The sequence below is a fragment of the Otolemur garnettii genome, unplaced genomic scaffold (assembly GCF_000181295.1).
Source record: "Otolemur garnettii isolate 467f Iridium unplaced genomic scaffold, OtoGar3 scaffold00004, whole genome shotgun sequence".
Taxonomy (NCBI): Eukaryota; Metazoa; Chordata; class Mammalia; order Primates; family Galagidae; genus Otolemur; species Otolemur garnettii.
Window position 1 is genome coordinate 12,922,190 of NW_003852399.1, and position 16,625 is coordinate 12,938,814.

The following is a 16,625-nucleotide window of genomic DNA, read 5'->3' on the forward strand; positions in this document are numbered from 1 at the left end:
ACCAGTTTTTCTTCCTTTGTTCAGGAGCCTCTGACCAGGGTTGCTACCAGTCGGCCATCTTCCCAGAATCCCCGCTATTTCTTTTCTTAAGGTTTCATTTATCTTTGTAGAGGTCCTTCACCTCCTTTGTTATGTATATTCCTAGGTATTTCATTTTTTTTTGAAGCTACTGTGAAGGAAATCATGTCCTTGATTAGCTTCTCTTCTTGGCTGTTATACCAAGGCGTATACCAAGGCCACTGACTTGTGGACATTGATTTTATATCCTGAGACATTGCTGTATTTTTTGATCACTTCCTGGAGTCTTGTGGTTGAGTCTTTGGGGCTCTGTAAGTATAAGATCATATCACTGACAAAGAGCAAGAGTTTGACCCCCTCTGCATCCACTTGGCTGCCCTTTATTTCCTTCTATTGCCTGATTGTATTAACTAGATTTAGATGTCCTCAAACTACAGCCTGTGGGTTACATGTGGCCCGCCTGCAGGGTGTTTTTGCCACCGCTGCCTGTCCTGCTTAGCAGCTGACTCATCCTGGGGCCCACAGTCCAACCCTTCAATGGTCTGAGGGACAGTGAACTGGCCCCCTGTTTAAAAAGTTTGATGACCCCTGATATTAGAACTTCCAGAACTATGTTGATTGGCTGTTGATTGGCTATAGAAGACAATCTTGTCTGGTTCTAGTTCTAAATGGAAAATCTTTAAGTTTTAGTCTATTCAACATAATACTAGCTGTGGTTTTGTCATAGATGGTTTCAATCAGATTAAGAAATGTATCACCTATGCCTATATCCTTAAATGTTCTAATTAGAAAAAGATGCTGAAATTTATTGAATGCTTTTTCCGCAGCTATTGAGAGGATCATATGGTCTTTGTTTTTGCTTCTGTTGATATGGTGAATTATGTTTATGGACTTGCATGTGTTAAATCAGCCTTGCATCCCTGGGATGAAACCTACTCGATTGTGACAAATAACTTTTTTAATGTGTAGCTGTAATCTATTGCCTAGGATTTTATTGAGTATTTTTGCATCTATATTCATTAGTGAAACTGGTCTGTAGTTCTCCTTTTTAGTTGGATCTTTTCCTGGTTTTGGCATCAGGGTGATGTTTGCTTTGTAGAATGTGTTGGGGGAAGATTCCTTCCTTCACAATTTTTTGTAATAATTTTTGCAGTGTGGCTATAAGCTCTTCTTTGAAGGTTTGATAGAATTCTAGTGTGAAGCCATCTGATATTTTTTTATTGGGAGACTTTTCATTGTTTGTTTGATCTAAGTTTTTGAAATTGGTCTTTTTCAAGAGATCTATTTCTTCTTGATTAAGTCTAGGGAGAGGGTGTGATTCCACGTATTGATCCATTTCTTCTACATTGTCAAATTTCTGGGTATAGACTTTTTTGTAATACTCAGAGATGGTCTCATATATCTGTTACATGTGTTGTTATTTCCTATTTGTCATTTCTGATTGAGATTATTAGAGATTTTACTTTTCTCTTTCTAGTAAATTTGGCCAAAGGTTTATTGATTTTGTTGATTTTTTTGAAAAACCAAAATTTTGTTTTGATATTTTTCTGAATGATTCTTTTGTTTTCAATTTCATTAATCCCTGATTTAATTTGGTTATTTCTTTTCTTCTGTTCAGTTTGTGATTAGATTTTTCCCATCCAAGTACTAACCAGGCCTGACCCTGCTTAGCTTCCAAGATCAGATGAAATCAGACATGTTCAGGGTTGTATGGCTGTAGACAGATTGTTCTTTTTCCAATTCCATAAGATGGTTCATGAGTTTGTTGATGTTATTTCTTTCTATTTTTTGAATGTAGGCATCTAATGTGATACATTTCCCTTTTAAGACTGCTTTTGCTATATCTCATAGGTTTTGGTAACTTGTGTCTTCATTGTTGTTATGTTTGAGGAATTTAACAATTTCCTCTTTTATCTCTTCCTGAACCCAATTATCATTCAGCATAAGATTGTTTAATTTCCAAGTCTTTGTGTGGGGATGAATTTTTTTTGGAGTTGAGTTTTATCTTTATTGCCTTATGGTCTGAGAAGATACAAGATATAATTTTCATTTTAATTTTGCTGAGCTTTGATTTGTATTCTAGGATGTGGTTGATTTTGGAGTATGTACCATGGGCTGAGGAGAAAAATGTATATTCTTTAGCTTTGGGATGGTGTGTTCTGTATATGTCTATTAAGTCCATTTATTGTAGGGTCACATTTAAATCATTTGTATTTTTGTTTAGTTTCTGTTTGGAGGATCTGTCCAGTTCTGTTAGAGGGGTGTTAAAGTCCCCAACTATTATAGTGTTATGGGATATCATATTGTTCAGACCCATTAAGATCTGTCTTATAAATCTGGGAGCATTTAAGTTGGATGCATAAATATTTAAAATTAAAATGTCTTCTTGTTGTATTGTTTCTTTGACTAGTATAAAGTGTCCATCTTTGTCTTTCTTAACTTTAGTTGCTTTAAATCTGCTTGTATCTGAAAATAAGATTACCACCTCTCCTTTCTTCTGATTTCTATTTGCTTGAAATACTGTTTTTCATCCCTTAACCCTGAGTCTTGATTTATCCTTCAAGTCAGGTGTGTCTCCTGGAGAGAGCATATAGATGTTTTCTGCTTTTTTATCCAATTAGTCAGCTTATGCCTCTTCAGTGGTGAGTTCAGTCCATTTAGATTTCTTGAGAGAACTGATAAGTGTGGAGTTCTATTCATCTTATTTTGTAAAAGTCTATTGTTTAGTTTTATCCTTTGACCACGGTAGAAGCTAAGTTTTGACCTTTAGCTTCTGGGTGTTTACTTTGCTGGCGGTTCATTGTGGTGGTCAATGTAGAGAATAGGTCTAAGTATTTTCTAAAGAGCTGGTCTTTTTGGCAAATTTCAGTGTTTGTGTATCTGCAAAAGATTTGATTACTCTATCAATTTTGAAGCTTAGTTTATCAAGGTACCAAATTCTAGGCTGAAAATTGTTTTGTTTAAGAATGTTGAAGGTGGATGACCATGGTCTTCTGGCCCAGAAGATTTGAAAAGTCCGCTGTCATCTTAATGGCTCTATTTCTATAGGTCAGTTGGTCCTTACTCCTGGCAGCTTGCAAAATTTTTTCTTTCATCTTGACAATGACCAAGTTAATTATAGTGTGTCTAGAGAGGCTCTGTTTGAGTTGAGATGACTTGAGGTTCATTATCCATCTGAAAGGAGTGTGTCAGGGTCTTTAGTAAAACTTGGGAAGTTTTTATTTATGATAATCTCCAGTAAGGCTTCCATTCCTTTGGGACAATCTTCTTCCCCTTCAAGAATCCCTATTATTCATATGTTTGAATGCTTCATGGAGTCTCATTGTTCTCTAAGCACCTGTCCTGCTTTTCTCTCTGTTCTTTTCTGCCTCTTTAACTACCTGCATTAACTCAAAAACTTTATCCTCTAGCTCTGAGGTTTTCTCTTCTCCATGGTCTAACCTATTTTTGATACTTTCTACTGCATCTTTACATTCCCTGATTGTCTTCTTCATTTCCTTAAGCTCCGCCATATCCTTTCTATATCCTACATATCTCTCATCTGACTTTTGATTCTGTCTTTTCATTTTCTCATCCATTCCTTTTGTTGTCTTTATCATTCATATTTTAAATTCCCTTTCTGTCAAGTCTATTAATTCTTTATAGGTGGAGTCTTCTGCAGTAGCTGCCTCATGGTCCCTTAGAGGAGTTGCTCTGCTTTGGTTTTTCATGTTGCCCAAATTTTTTTGTTGGATCCTCATGTGTTCTTTCTTCTTGTTTACCTCCTTGTCCTCCATTTTCCTTCTCACTGCCTTCTTTGCTTCAAATTACCTTGTCTCAGAACTTAGGTCTTGAAGTGGCCTTAGCCTGAGCAAAGCCAAATTGTTTCTCATGTCCAAATAAATGGAAGTCCTTGCTTTTGATGCCAATATGTTACCAGGACACCAGGTGGTTTCCAGTAAACTGGCACTGTGGTTTTCTTAGGAGACAGAGGGCACAGCCAGCAATCTCTGTGGTCCTTATTCCAAACTTAGTTGCCTTTGATGATTGCCTGAATGTTTCCTCAACTTTCAAATCCTGCTGGGATCTTAAAGCTCACAAGAATCCTTCAGGAGCAGGCCTCGCAGTGCCCCTTAACTCCAGTTCTCTCCCTCTATCTGTCCCAAGGGTGGAGTTCTGATCCCAGCAGGCAGAATTAAGCTAGCCATGCTTTAGGCCCCTGTAAAGACTTTCTCAAGACCTCCCCACAATGGCAGCCCCCTGGCTGCCAAGACCTTCTCAGTATGGCTGCCCTGCCAGACCCCAAACCTATGGCAAATCCACTCAAATCAATGTTCAAATCTGGTTGCTAAATACTGTTCAAGTCTTCCCATTCTTTTAAGATTTCCACTCAATGAATAGCTTCCCCCAACAACTGAAAACTTTGGAAAGGTTTCCTTCCATCTTGCACCTCCATGGGAGGGGGGGACTGATCCCAGCTGGTTGCAATCACTTGCCTCACTCCTGGAAAATATTTTATTTCAGCCTAGTGAGACTCTAAAGCCTAGGCCAGTTTGCATACAGATTCTTGACCCACAGAATCTGTGAGACAATAAACATGCATTGTTTTTAGCTACTAAGTTTGTGAGAATTTATTCTGTAGGAATTTAAAACAAATACACTTACTTCTTTTTATCTACCCCAGGTGGACAATCATTTTGACTGTAAAGCCTTCTGGTCAGTCCTTAGTTAGAGAATCAATCACAACATTGTCTTGTAATGTTGGTTTACAGCTCTGTCTTTCTTCCCAGGATGTGAACACTTCATAAGAAACTATGTATAGTAGAGAAAACTTGACTTTTGAATCAAGCTGACATATATTCCATACCTGGAATATACCTGTCTTGTAATGTTGGTTTACAGCTCTGTCTTTCTTCCCAGGATGTGAACACTTCATAAGAAACTATGTATAGTTTGACATATATTCCATACCTGGAATATACCTGTATGTATATACCTGTATGTATAGTTTGACATATATTCTATACCTGGCTCCTTCAATTAATATTGTGTGAATTTTGGCAATCTATTCAACCTCTCCAAACATCAGTCCTTATTTGTGGAATGGCAATAATATTAGTAGACCAGATATTCTCAACTGGGGGTAATTTTGAATATCCCAGGGCTACTTTTAGTAATCCTCAAGATATTTCTGATTGTCTCAACTAGGTGTATGTCAGGGTTGCCATTTGCATCTGGTAGATAAAAGCCAGAGATGCTGCTTCTATCATTTTCTCAGTCACTCCAAATCATTGTATGCGTTAGAAGATGTTACTAATGAGAACTTCTGTGCAGGAAATATTTTGAGAATCACTGGCCCTAAAACATAGCTAGTATTGAATGATTCCCTTTCCCATTCTGAGTTTTATGATTTTGCCTAATCTTTAATGCTTGAGTGCCTAAGATATATCAGGAATTTGCTAATGCTCACTAAATGCTCTGAATATGTGAATGTCTTTCTCTTAAAAATCACTTTTTTTATAATTTATTATGTCTCTAGCATTTTGCTTCTGTTATGTAGTATTTAGATAATTTAACAAGGTAAAAATATAGAGAGAATGACATTTCAATTGAAAATTGTATTACCTTGGGTCATTGATTTAATGTTACTGAGCCTTCTCTGAAGGAGGCGTAATAACTTCTATCACATAGGGTTGAAATGCTAAAAGGAAAGTGGTAAACTGCTCCCATCTTTCAAGATTCAGATTAAATCTCAGCTCTTCTAGAAGGTATTTGGTAACTTTCTTGATAACTATACTTTTCTCTTAAAGAAATTTTATTCTTGTGTCAATTATTGGACATATTACATTGTGTAATTGTTTACCATTATGTTTCCTCCACTTGAGACATGTAACAGTCATTTGTTTAATCAAACTTTTGCATTTTAAGGCCATTGTAAATTTAAATGTATTGTAATAAATAATACAGATAGATCCCATGTGCCTTATACTCAGTTCTTTCAAATGTAATATCTAGCAAAACAATAAAGTATGAAACTTAGTTTGATGTTCATTTTATTTGTTTTTGGTTCTATGAATTCCACTTCACACTGTTGAAAAGATCATATTTCCTACATTGAATTCCTTTGCACTTCTGCCAAAAATCACTTGTGTATATTTGTATAGGTTTATTTCTAGATTTTAGTGATCTCTATGTCCACCCCTCTGCCAATACCACAGAGCATTGATTACTCTTGCTGTATAATATTTTTAAATCACATAGAATGATTCATCTTACTTTAGTCTTCTTTCTCAAATTATTTTTAAGAATTCTAATTCCTTTGACTTTTAGTATAAATATTATAGAATAATTGTGCTTATATTTATAAAATACCTTGCTGTGGCAGTGACATGAATTACATGAATCTTTGGGGGGAAATATGTCTTTACTAGGTTGAGTCTTCCAATACATGGGCATGCTTGTATTTACTTATATTTTTCTTGTTTTTTTTTTCAGCACGATTGATATTTTCCATCATGTAAACTACTTTATAGTTTATATTGTATAGCATACAAATCCTATAAATGTTGTGATAGATTTGCACCTAAGTTTTTTGAATAATTACTTGTATTTTTGTATTTTATTTTTAGTTTTTTTTTGTGTGTGTGTGTTCATTGCTAATGTATAGAAACAAAACTAAGTTTTGTATGTTTATCTTATATCCTGCTACATTGTTAAAATAAAATTAAGTATAGGAATTAAAAAAAATAGTTTCCTGGGGTTTCTCTGTAGACAATTATGCCATCTGGAAATAAGAGCAATATTAGTTTTTTCTCTTCTAATCTGTATGCATTTTATTACTTTTTCTCATTGCATGGGCTATAACTTACAGCATCATGAATAAGATCAATGAGAACAGATACCCTTGCCTGTTCTTTGTCTTAGAGAAGAGGTATTCTGCAGAAGCATATGTACACAAACCTATCCCCAAAGGCTGAAGGAAGAGAGAGGACAAGGAAAGAGGCTAAAAAGTACAGTTTCTCAGAAAGAAATATTTAATAGGGACTTATGAACAGAAGTGATACCCTGGGTTAAAGCTTGGGAGATGATGAAGCCCTTCACCTGCCCTCTAGAAAGTTTTCTTCATATGTAAGTCACTATGAAAGTTTTGAGACAGACTGTGTTTTGGTCCGTTATTTTGCTTCCAAGAAACTCAGCTGACAATGTCGTTCCTGATTTCCCTGCGGAAGTTTCAAGTTGTTCTGCTTATTGGTGCTGCTTAGAGGGCTTCTTTTGTTTCCTCTACATTTCTTGATTTTTGTGTGTCTCAAAACTTTCATAAGGATTCACATATGTAACAAGGTTTTAAGGTACAAATATGCATAGCTGGTCATGTCTTCCAAAATTACGATCACTGGGAGATTTACACAACCATCTTTATGAAAGGTTATCTATGCTATAGGCATTGTTTAAAGACCTGACTGCAGACCACTTTGGTATATAGGCATAAAACATGGTATTTATCTATAGTGTTTTTGAGCATTTATCTTGTCTTTAGGAGTCATCTTATGTTTGTTTTATATATAATGTCTAGGATTTTTAATTGTACTTAGTAGGAGAAAGTGTATGTACTACATCTACTTGAGAGCAAAAATTAATGGTCATTTTTATTATTTTTCTTTCAATTCTCAGGGTGTTTAATGAAGGTTGAAATAGACAGTGTTAGAAAAATTGTTAAACTATAAGGCAGAAATCAAATGTGTGAATAATTATTTTCTACCATTTTAGCTTTTATTATAGAAACTAAGAAAATGTCTACTTATTAAGATAAACAGTGGATTTTAAGATTGTTTTTATTATGTTTCTTTATTTGATTTGATGTTTACTCTAGCAAAGCAAAATAGTAATGAAGAGGGTGGTAAACCCCCCCAAAAAACATTAAAGTAGATTAACTAATGCCAGTAAGACCAATACCCACTTCAACCTTCCTGGTAATCAGGAAGTACAGGAAAAATATGCTCAAGTGAGCATTATTTCCTTTGAATTAAGCTAGGCAGTTTTTTTTTTTTATTAATATGGATTGGTATTAAAGTAGATGGTTCTTGTGAAGAAAGTGTGGCACAGTGGAGTGGGTGGTTGTGTGACACAGGAGTTGCTTTCACATTCCACTATGTCACATATGGGCTGAGAAAACTGCTGAGAATTGCTACTTTATCTAGAGGGGAAACATAACAAATATCAGAGCAAACCAAGTAATTAATACTTACCTGAATGGTTGTTTGTGAAGGAAATTTTGTGAAGATGAATTGCATTTTCCCATTTGGATCCAAATAGTTGACTATTTTAAATTGCACAAGAACTTCATAGACACTGTGTGTATAGAGATAAATCCATAACAAATACAGCAGGCACATCCCAGCCTAACGTCACTGGTTCTGAGGATCCTTCTATGGCAGCATATTCCACATCCCCTTCTTATAATAGTCATCCTGCAGAAGCCAAGGAAATATCTAGTTCTACAGTCTTGTTCTAATCCAGGTTAAATATTCTCTTTGAAAATCTGAGCATTTATTGTTGTGAAACCTGTTTTCCTTTTTTTTTTTTTCTGTTTTCCTTTTGTAGTGCTTCCTTGACAAGATGACATCCTTGAAAGTGATATGAAATGATTTCATGGTGTTAAATGTTTTGTTTTGATATTGGTGTCTTTATTTTTTCTGATCTTTCTGTTGTCCTCAGTGCCACTTAAGACATGTGTTGTCCTTTGGTTCTTTCTCTTCTTCCACTGTCCCTGTCTTCTACCTTCCTCCTTTTTGGTGAGTTTGTGGGCTTCTTTCTGGAAGATTAGGAACCGTGTGTATGTGTGTTTTACCTACCCTGCATTTTAGCAACACCAGATAGGCATTTGTTACAAGGAAGTTATCATAGCCCTATTATCACCCTTTCCTGAAGATACAGCCTTGAATCTTCGTAGCTTCCGTGAAAGTAGCTATGTGGTGGTCATAATTCAGGCAGCATCAAGTAAAGGCAGCTGTAGTCTAAGGTTAATACCTTAGCTAACGTGACTTGTCATATAGTCAACCATCCAATGACTATTAGTCTCTCTGCCTCCAATTTTCTTCTGTACCTTGTTTATCCAGCTTAAATGTCACTTTATAGGGAAACCATTGCCTGCATTAGGTAATTTTTCTTTTATGTGCTCATAGAATTTGTTATTTCATTTGTTAAATCACTAAATATTTATTGTGTGCTGAGAATGACTCTAAGCTCTGTACATTCTAGCACTCTGCATGCCTCTGTATTAAAATTGTTTGAATTCCTACTTACCCCACATCTACTGAGCACCTCTTATCTGGTAGGTGCTTTGCTGTGTATATTCTTGGGCATCACAGGCACTTTTACTTTTGGTTGCTTCTTACCTCTGGGGCCAGGAGCAGCGTTTCACTCACTTTTGATGACCTCATACCTAGAAGAGTGCGTGGTACACTGTTAGTGCTCTGCATATATTTATTGAATGAATGATTGGACTCAAAGCAGGCAGGACTGACTGTGGTGTCAGAGAAAGGACTGTGTGCCATTGTACGTGAAAGGGTAAGGTTGTCTCTGCCTGTGGCATATGTGACACGGTTGATTGCATCACAAGCAATCTAGCCAAAGTGACTCTCCTCAGGCATAGAGATGTTTTCCCGCAATCAGATTATGTACCATTTACCAAATACTGCTTGAGCCAAAGTATGCTCCCCTGATGAGCATGACATTTTATTTGCATGCACATAAGCAAGCTCAGAGTGTTTAAATTTGAAAGTGCAACCCCACTAAGAATGTATTTGTTTGTACTTGTTTAGATTTATTTAGAAGCTTTGTTTGGATGGGTACATGGGGGTAATCTGGGACATGGAAGCCTAGAAAAGCTGATGAAAGCTGGTTCTTCCTTAAAGAAGGTGTTTGGGCTGAAGAAACGTGACCTTTAATCGCCCTCTAACCTCTTTTTGTTTTTGTTCCAGGACATTCTATAAATAGAAATTTCCAGCATCCTCAGTTCTTTAGTCCTCATTTTATATGGCCTGGGTGTTTGAGATGTTTAGGTAGAGACTGTGTGAGGCGAATTTTCTAGTGGTAAGAAGGGGACCTTTGTGGAAAGTTTGCAAGGACTGACGTTCCCAGGTTACTAATAGTTAAGGAATAATTGTCACATCCCTGCAGATAAACTTTAGCTGTTAGTGATACATCAAGGTAACTTTATGCAGCCTCAAGGAACCGGGCTTATTTTGTTCCTGATTTTCTCAAAACTGTTAAAAAAATGTTATAGATGGAGCAAGAGGGTCAGTTTTGCTTTGAAGCAGAATTGCCTTTATTCAGACAGGATATTTGCAACTGATCGTTGGGTTGCAATCATTCCCTTTGTTGGGGGAAATATTAACCATGAAAAGAAAGTTAATTTTTGCTTGTCATATCCAACAACTTTACATGGTGTCTCTTTGAAGGGGTATGGGTATGTGTATATATCTCCCCATCTTCATACAAAGAGATACTTAACACAGGTAAATGAAATGTGAAACCCAAAGCAAACACCAGCGGGAAGGAAAGAGTTAGTTTAACAGTACCAAGCAACATCTACATATTGCCTTTATTTTAAGGTAGTCAACAAAGAAGTCAACCTTCTCTCTTTGAGGGTATCTGTTTATTTTGCAATTAACCAGGAAGAGGAGAATTTTTCTAAAGTTGTTTGATTGAGGTCTCAGAATTTAAATGGAAGCTACTGCTTTTAGGATTAAGAGGATTACGAAGAAATTTCTCATAGGTTTTAGTCCTATCAAGTTTGTAGCGGCCTATATTTACACCAAAGATTAAGCCACATTCCTGAAGGCTTGTGCTATTTCTTTTGTACTGTTTCTTTTCCAGCTTCATTGTCACACAGAGACACCTGAATTCAACCACAATACTGGGGGAGAAAACAGACATATTCACATGTACCCATAGACCCTTGAGAATGTTTTTCTTCTCTTATTTCTATTAAAAGTGATTTATAACCAAACCAAGGAAAACCCCAAGTTACTGGTGTGGTGAGATTTATTATTATGACCTAAAGTCAAGCAGATTGGAAGGATTATATGTGTATTTCGTTCTAAGGTTCATTCAACCACTGTGGTTAAGCTAGCATCTTACATTTACTCTCCTCTGTAGGAGGTAAGGTAATTTCAGTAGAGCTTTCAGTTTATTACTTTGTAGCCTACTTAGATGTCTTGAAGTTGGCTTATACACTGTATAACTTGAAGTGCCATGCTGCCAGTTTTCAGATCTTTCTCACCTTGCAACTAAGATGCATATATTTTGATGTGAAATTACTTTGTTATATCCAGTACTTGTCTCTCAGGAAATGTGAGAAAAGCTGGTCAATCATATTCACTATTTAAACTACAGTCATAGTCTCTTACTTTTGTATAGTACTCCAGTTTGCAAGGCACTTTCACATAATTAAATCATTTGAAGCCGCTTTTTGAAGTTAGCAAGGAGGATATTATTATCTTCATATTATAGAGGAAACAGGTTCAGAGGAGTTTAATGGCTTGTCTGAGGTTACCTGATTAGTAAGAGGAATAACCAGAATTAGAGAGTGTGAGGTCTCTGTCCACAGCTGCCCACTAACCTGCTGAGCCCCTCAACTCTGCTTTAGACCAGAACCCATGGAATAAGGTGTTTTTTCTCTTCATTAAATAAACTTAAAAATGCTCTTTTTATGTAGTGTCAAAGACAAGGCATGCACTTTTGAAACTATCTCAAAAATTCCTATACTACATAAAGCAACAAAACAGCATTTGTCTATAAATAGGGTCCCTTTTAAAGGATACTCCTTTTGGTAGTATAAGTCAGGGAGAATTTCATGTAAAAGCAAGTCTGAAAAAGTATATTGCTTGTGCATGTTGTATTTATTTGAGTCCTCTGAGAAGCAGACACCAAGGCAGGATTAGACATGGAAGAGATTTGTTGGAGAAATTCCTGTGAGGGGAAAGAGGCAGGGAGCTGAACAGAGTGGAGAGTGCCTTAGAAGCACAGGGCATGTCTGATCCCTGGAGGAGAAGGAAGGCAGATGGGATCTGAGTCTCAGACTGCAGCTCTGTTCTAAGGAAGCTTGCAGCCAGGCTGACAGGGAGGCTTCAACTCACAGTCTCTGGGAGAAGAATCCTGCATCTCACAGAATGGGGTCTGTGTGGGTATTTCAGTCACTGACTGAGAGTAGCCTGTGGGAAGTGTGGTCTTAGCAGGAACATGGTGATGGATTCAGAGAGAGCAGCTGGGACCAGTCAGTAAATTACATTCCCCATGGCAGGAGGTCTGAGGGGTGCATTTTTATGACCATCAAATATAGGTCACTATGGCTTTCACTTGCTACCTCTTCAAGAGTAAAGAGGAAATGAAAACAACGGCAAATATCCTTAGCAAAATGCAAAACATTGGGAATAAAATTTGTTGCTCTGTTATCACTGCTAACAAGCTGATATAAGGGAAATGCTAAAAGAATTTTGAGAGACTTAATTTAAAAGTTTTATTTGTAATCCTTTTTTGACAGCCAAATTATGGGCTCTGCGAGAACAGGAATGGACCTTTTTTTGGTAAACTATTTTTGTATTTCTAACTCAAGTGCAGTGCTGATCCACAGTGTTCAGTACATTATTGCTGAAGAAATGGGAGATTAAAGTTAAAGGATAAAGAAAGGGTCATGTGGCTATTTCTGTATATTTTTCTTTTCTATAATATTTAAATGACTTCCAAAGGTGCTTTCTTCTTAAGCTTATTATCAAGGAATTCTGTAAGTTCCTGGAGTTAGGGAAAACTTGAGACTCTTGAGAAATCATTGAAGTCACACCTTTCTGGCCTAAGAACCTTGGATCTGAGGACTTGAGTGGCAGACTTGGCCTTGCCCAGCCATTTACTCTGTAGGTTGGTCTATAGATGGCCAAGTTCATTTGTCTAATGTGGATGTTTGCTCTTTCCTAGCTGTCTTCTTTAGTGAGTCAAAGAAATGCTAGGATGGCATGGGGAGGGAGATGGAAACTGGATTCATAGGTGAGACTTTCCCACGTTTGTAAAACCAATAGAAATTCAGCATTTAAGGAATTAATTTGTGAGTTTCAGGTTATGTCAACATGCATTCCACTGCATGCTTCTGTCAGTGAGACCCCTATTTCTCCAGGCCCTTTGATTCCTTTGATTCTTCCTTTCTCTCATATCCAGCCAGTTCTCGAGTACTGCCAATTCTTCTGTCATGTAATCTATTAAGATTCTTTCTTTCACATTGGGAAAGACTAGTCTGAATGTTCCTGGTGGGTTGTGTCCCTTTAAAGAGCTTCCAGCCCCATGTCCATAAGGAAGAGTCCTGTGCCCTTGGGCTTTAGTCTCAGATCTGCGTCTTCCTAGCAGTGGGACTTGATGAAGATCATTTACCCTCCACTAGCCTCAGCCATCTAATCTGTAAGAGTGGGACACTCCGGCGTGTGGAGGTGGACATGGGGCAAGATAAGATGTGGAAACCTCCGATCCCAGCAACTCCGGCCTGATGGGATCTCTTTGCTACCAGGGAGTTTATGGACAGTCCTGACACCACTGTCTGATTAATCTTGTACACTAATTATTTCATTTCCATATTCAAATTAACTTTGTCTGGAATGATTGTTCTATTTTTGGGGTATCTCCAATGGGGTGTGGTCAAGGCATCCATAGAACAAATGCCGTGTTTATTAGCCTGCCTCTCAGTGTCCTTTGCAAGCTTCTCCTTGCTAATTTTCTGCTCTATTTTGTTTCTAAAGAAAGTCTCCTGCTCCAATGGGGCTGGTTTACCTGTGTTCCCTGCCATGCCCCACGTGGACACCCCTCTGCAGCTCAGCCACACGTTTCCTGCTCAGTGTGCTTCCCTTATTGGTCCCACAGTATTGTTCTCAAGGCCCAGTGCAAGGCCTTTCACGTCAAACAGCCTAACCCCAGTGACCCTGGTTCCATTGGTTGCAGTGTGACCTAAGGTACTTACCTCTCTGGGCTTCTCGTTCCTTACTTGCAAAAATGACGGTGAATAACACCTTCCTCCTAGCATTGTAGAGAGAATACCTTTACAAGGTATGTAAAGTTTAGAGAAATCCCTGGCATAGATCAGCACTTACTAAATCTTAACCACAGTTCTTGAGCCTGACTTGCTCCTGAGCTCCTTGGCAGAGGCCTTCTGCAGTGGAGACCACCTATGGACCCAAACCCTGATGGGACACCCAATTTGTAAGTGTGTGACTTTTCTATTGGCTTGTACCACATGTACAACTTTTAATATGAATCCCAAATGATGTCAAAATTGAGTCTCCAAAAAAGATGAAGTATTATTGGCCTGCCAATCTATATGATAATTAATAAAGCTTGCAAAAGAAAATTTTTGTCTATAACTTTGGGAATATTTCCAATCCCCTCAAATGAATTATCTAATGCTAGAGGCCAGAGACAGTGCTTTCGTGAGTGTCAAATACAGCACTTTTTCTTTTGAGGTACACTTTTTCTTTTGAGGTACAATTTAAATACAGTGAAATTTGCCCTTTTTAAGCATGTAGTTTTTATGAGCTTGAATAAATGTGTGCCATGTAAGCACCACAATCACACCAAGAAATAGAATACTTCCATCACCTGCCCCCTCTCCTAGATTCCTCTGTGCCCCGTGATAGTCCCTCCTGGAGACCACTGATCTGTTCTCCGTCCCCATACTTTCACTTTCTCCAGGATGTCATGTGATTGAGTTCTACAGCAGATAGCCTTTTGAGTCTGACCACTTTCACTCAGTGTCATGCATCTGAGATTTACCCATGTTGTAGCACACATCACTGGTTTGCTCCTTTTTCTTGCTGAGTGGTATCCACTGTCTGGATGTAGCATGGTGTGCATTTCAGCAAAAGATGCTAAACAATGATTCTTTTTAAGACTACAATTGTGGTCAATATGATTCCAGGGGAAGAGGGCTCTGGAAGAGCAGATACAACTTCTGAATTAGGATTAGAGAACCCAGGTACTAAACGTAAAAAGAGTGAAAATGATCAATTACCTTTTTGAAATACCTTGCTACGCTTTGAGGGGTAGCGAGATAGTCTGGTTTCCGTAGCTTAAGGTGACATGAATCCACTCGTGAGAACTGTTTCTTTAAATTGTTCTAAAATTCTGATGCACGTTTTATGGATGTTTGAATTGTAAATCTCTGTAATTATTTTCCAAAGCAATTTTAGATCTCTATTGTTGACTGGGCAGATTAGCCAAGGAAAACCACAACACAACCATCTTCAGACTGTAACCAGAATGTTATGCTAAAACAGTTTTCTATTTTCATTGCAACTGTCGTAAGAACCGATATACATCACAGCAATTGTAGTTTCTCCTGTTCCTCATTGCTCATATGTTCTTTAAATTATAGGAGTACATGGTATTTCCCACATGCTCTGGCTTGATTTACTGCTCCTTCCAGTTGGGTTTTTACTAACCTGTGAAGGAGGAGGGTGTTACGAGAAACAAACTCCTGATGTGGGAAAGGTCAAAGCAGTACTGAACTCAAGGATGAAGAAAGGAGTGTCAGACAGAGTTGCATTAATGGCCTTTGTTCTCAGAGGCTTCTCTTCCTCTTTGTTTAGACAGTGGCTGCAGAGGCAACAGTGCAGAGGGCAGCCTCACCACGAGCAGAGCCCATCTTGGTGGCTGTTTCCACCTTACAATGGTCAAGTTGAGTGATTGCGATGGAGTCCATATAGCAGGCACAGCCTAAAATATAGTATTCACCTTGTATCCCTTTACAGAAAAAGTTGGCCAATTCCTGATCTGCAATATGAGAGGGATGGGGCACTTAAGTTAGCCTATTTTTTTTTTATTGGTGACACCCATTTTTCAAACTAAATATTATGTAAAACTCTAACATACAAAACAAACAAAAAGTTCTGTGATTGAAGATGTGTTTGGGATTGAAGAAAGACATCCAATTTTGCTCTCCCTGCCTCCTATATTGCCAAAGACCCCCAGGGCTCTAACTTGGAAATCCTTTGAAGAGGTCATCTCTAAGCTATTTTACCATTATGGAACTATCATATCTTTGGAAAGGTGGTGGGTAATATCATATATATATATATATAAGCATGTACGAAATAAGGACAATTCAGTGATAGATTTACCTGCTGTTTCCAATCTTCCATTCTTAGGTCATAGCAAGTCTTCATTTGTCTTGAAGGTAATTTCAATTGGTAGTACTGTTACTAATGTGATGATTCTACAACATGATGTATGCTATGTGACAAGTCTTAAAGTCTTTGTGTTTCTTGGAAAACTTTTGTATACTGATAAAAGAGGAACTGAAGCTACACTTTTAAAACAGACCCCAAGGGCAGAATCCATCAAAGCACAATGTCTCAACTGCTATGTGTAAGTTCTCCTTTCAAAGCAGAGACCACTGGGTAAATTGTTTATTTCCATACCCTTGAAGCCAGCTTCTCTGATGATAGGGACAGCAAAGGAATTGGATGTGGTCTAAGAGCCTAATAAAATCCAATTCAGTTAGTGTTTATGGAGTGCCCACAGGGTGTGGGCTATTGTGTTAGGATAAAAAGCTCTTCGATGCTCCTTTTCTCATTAGTACTTTTCTAAGGCCT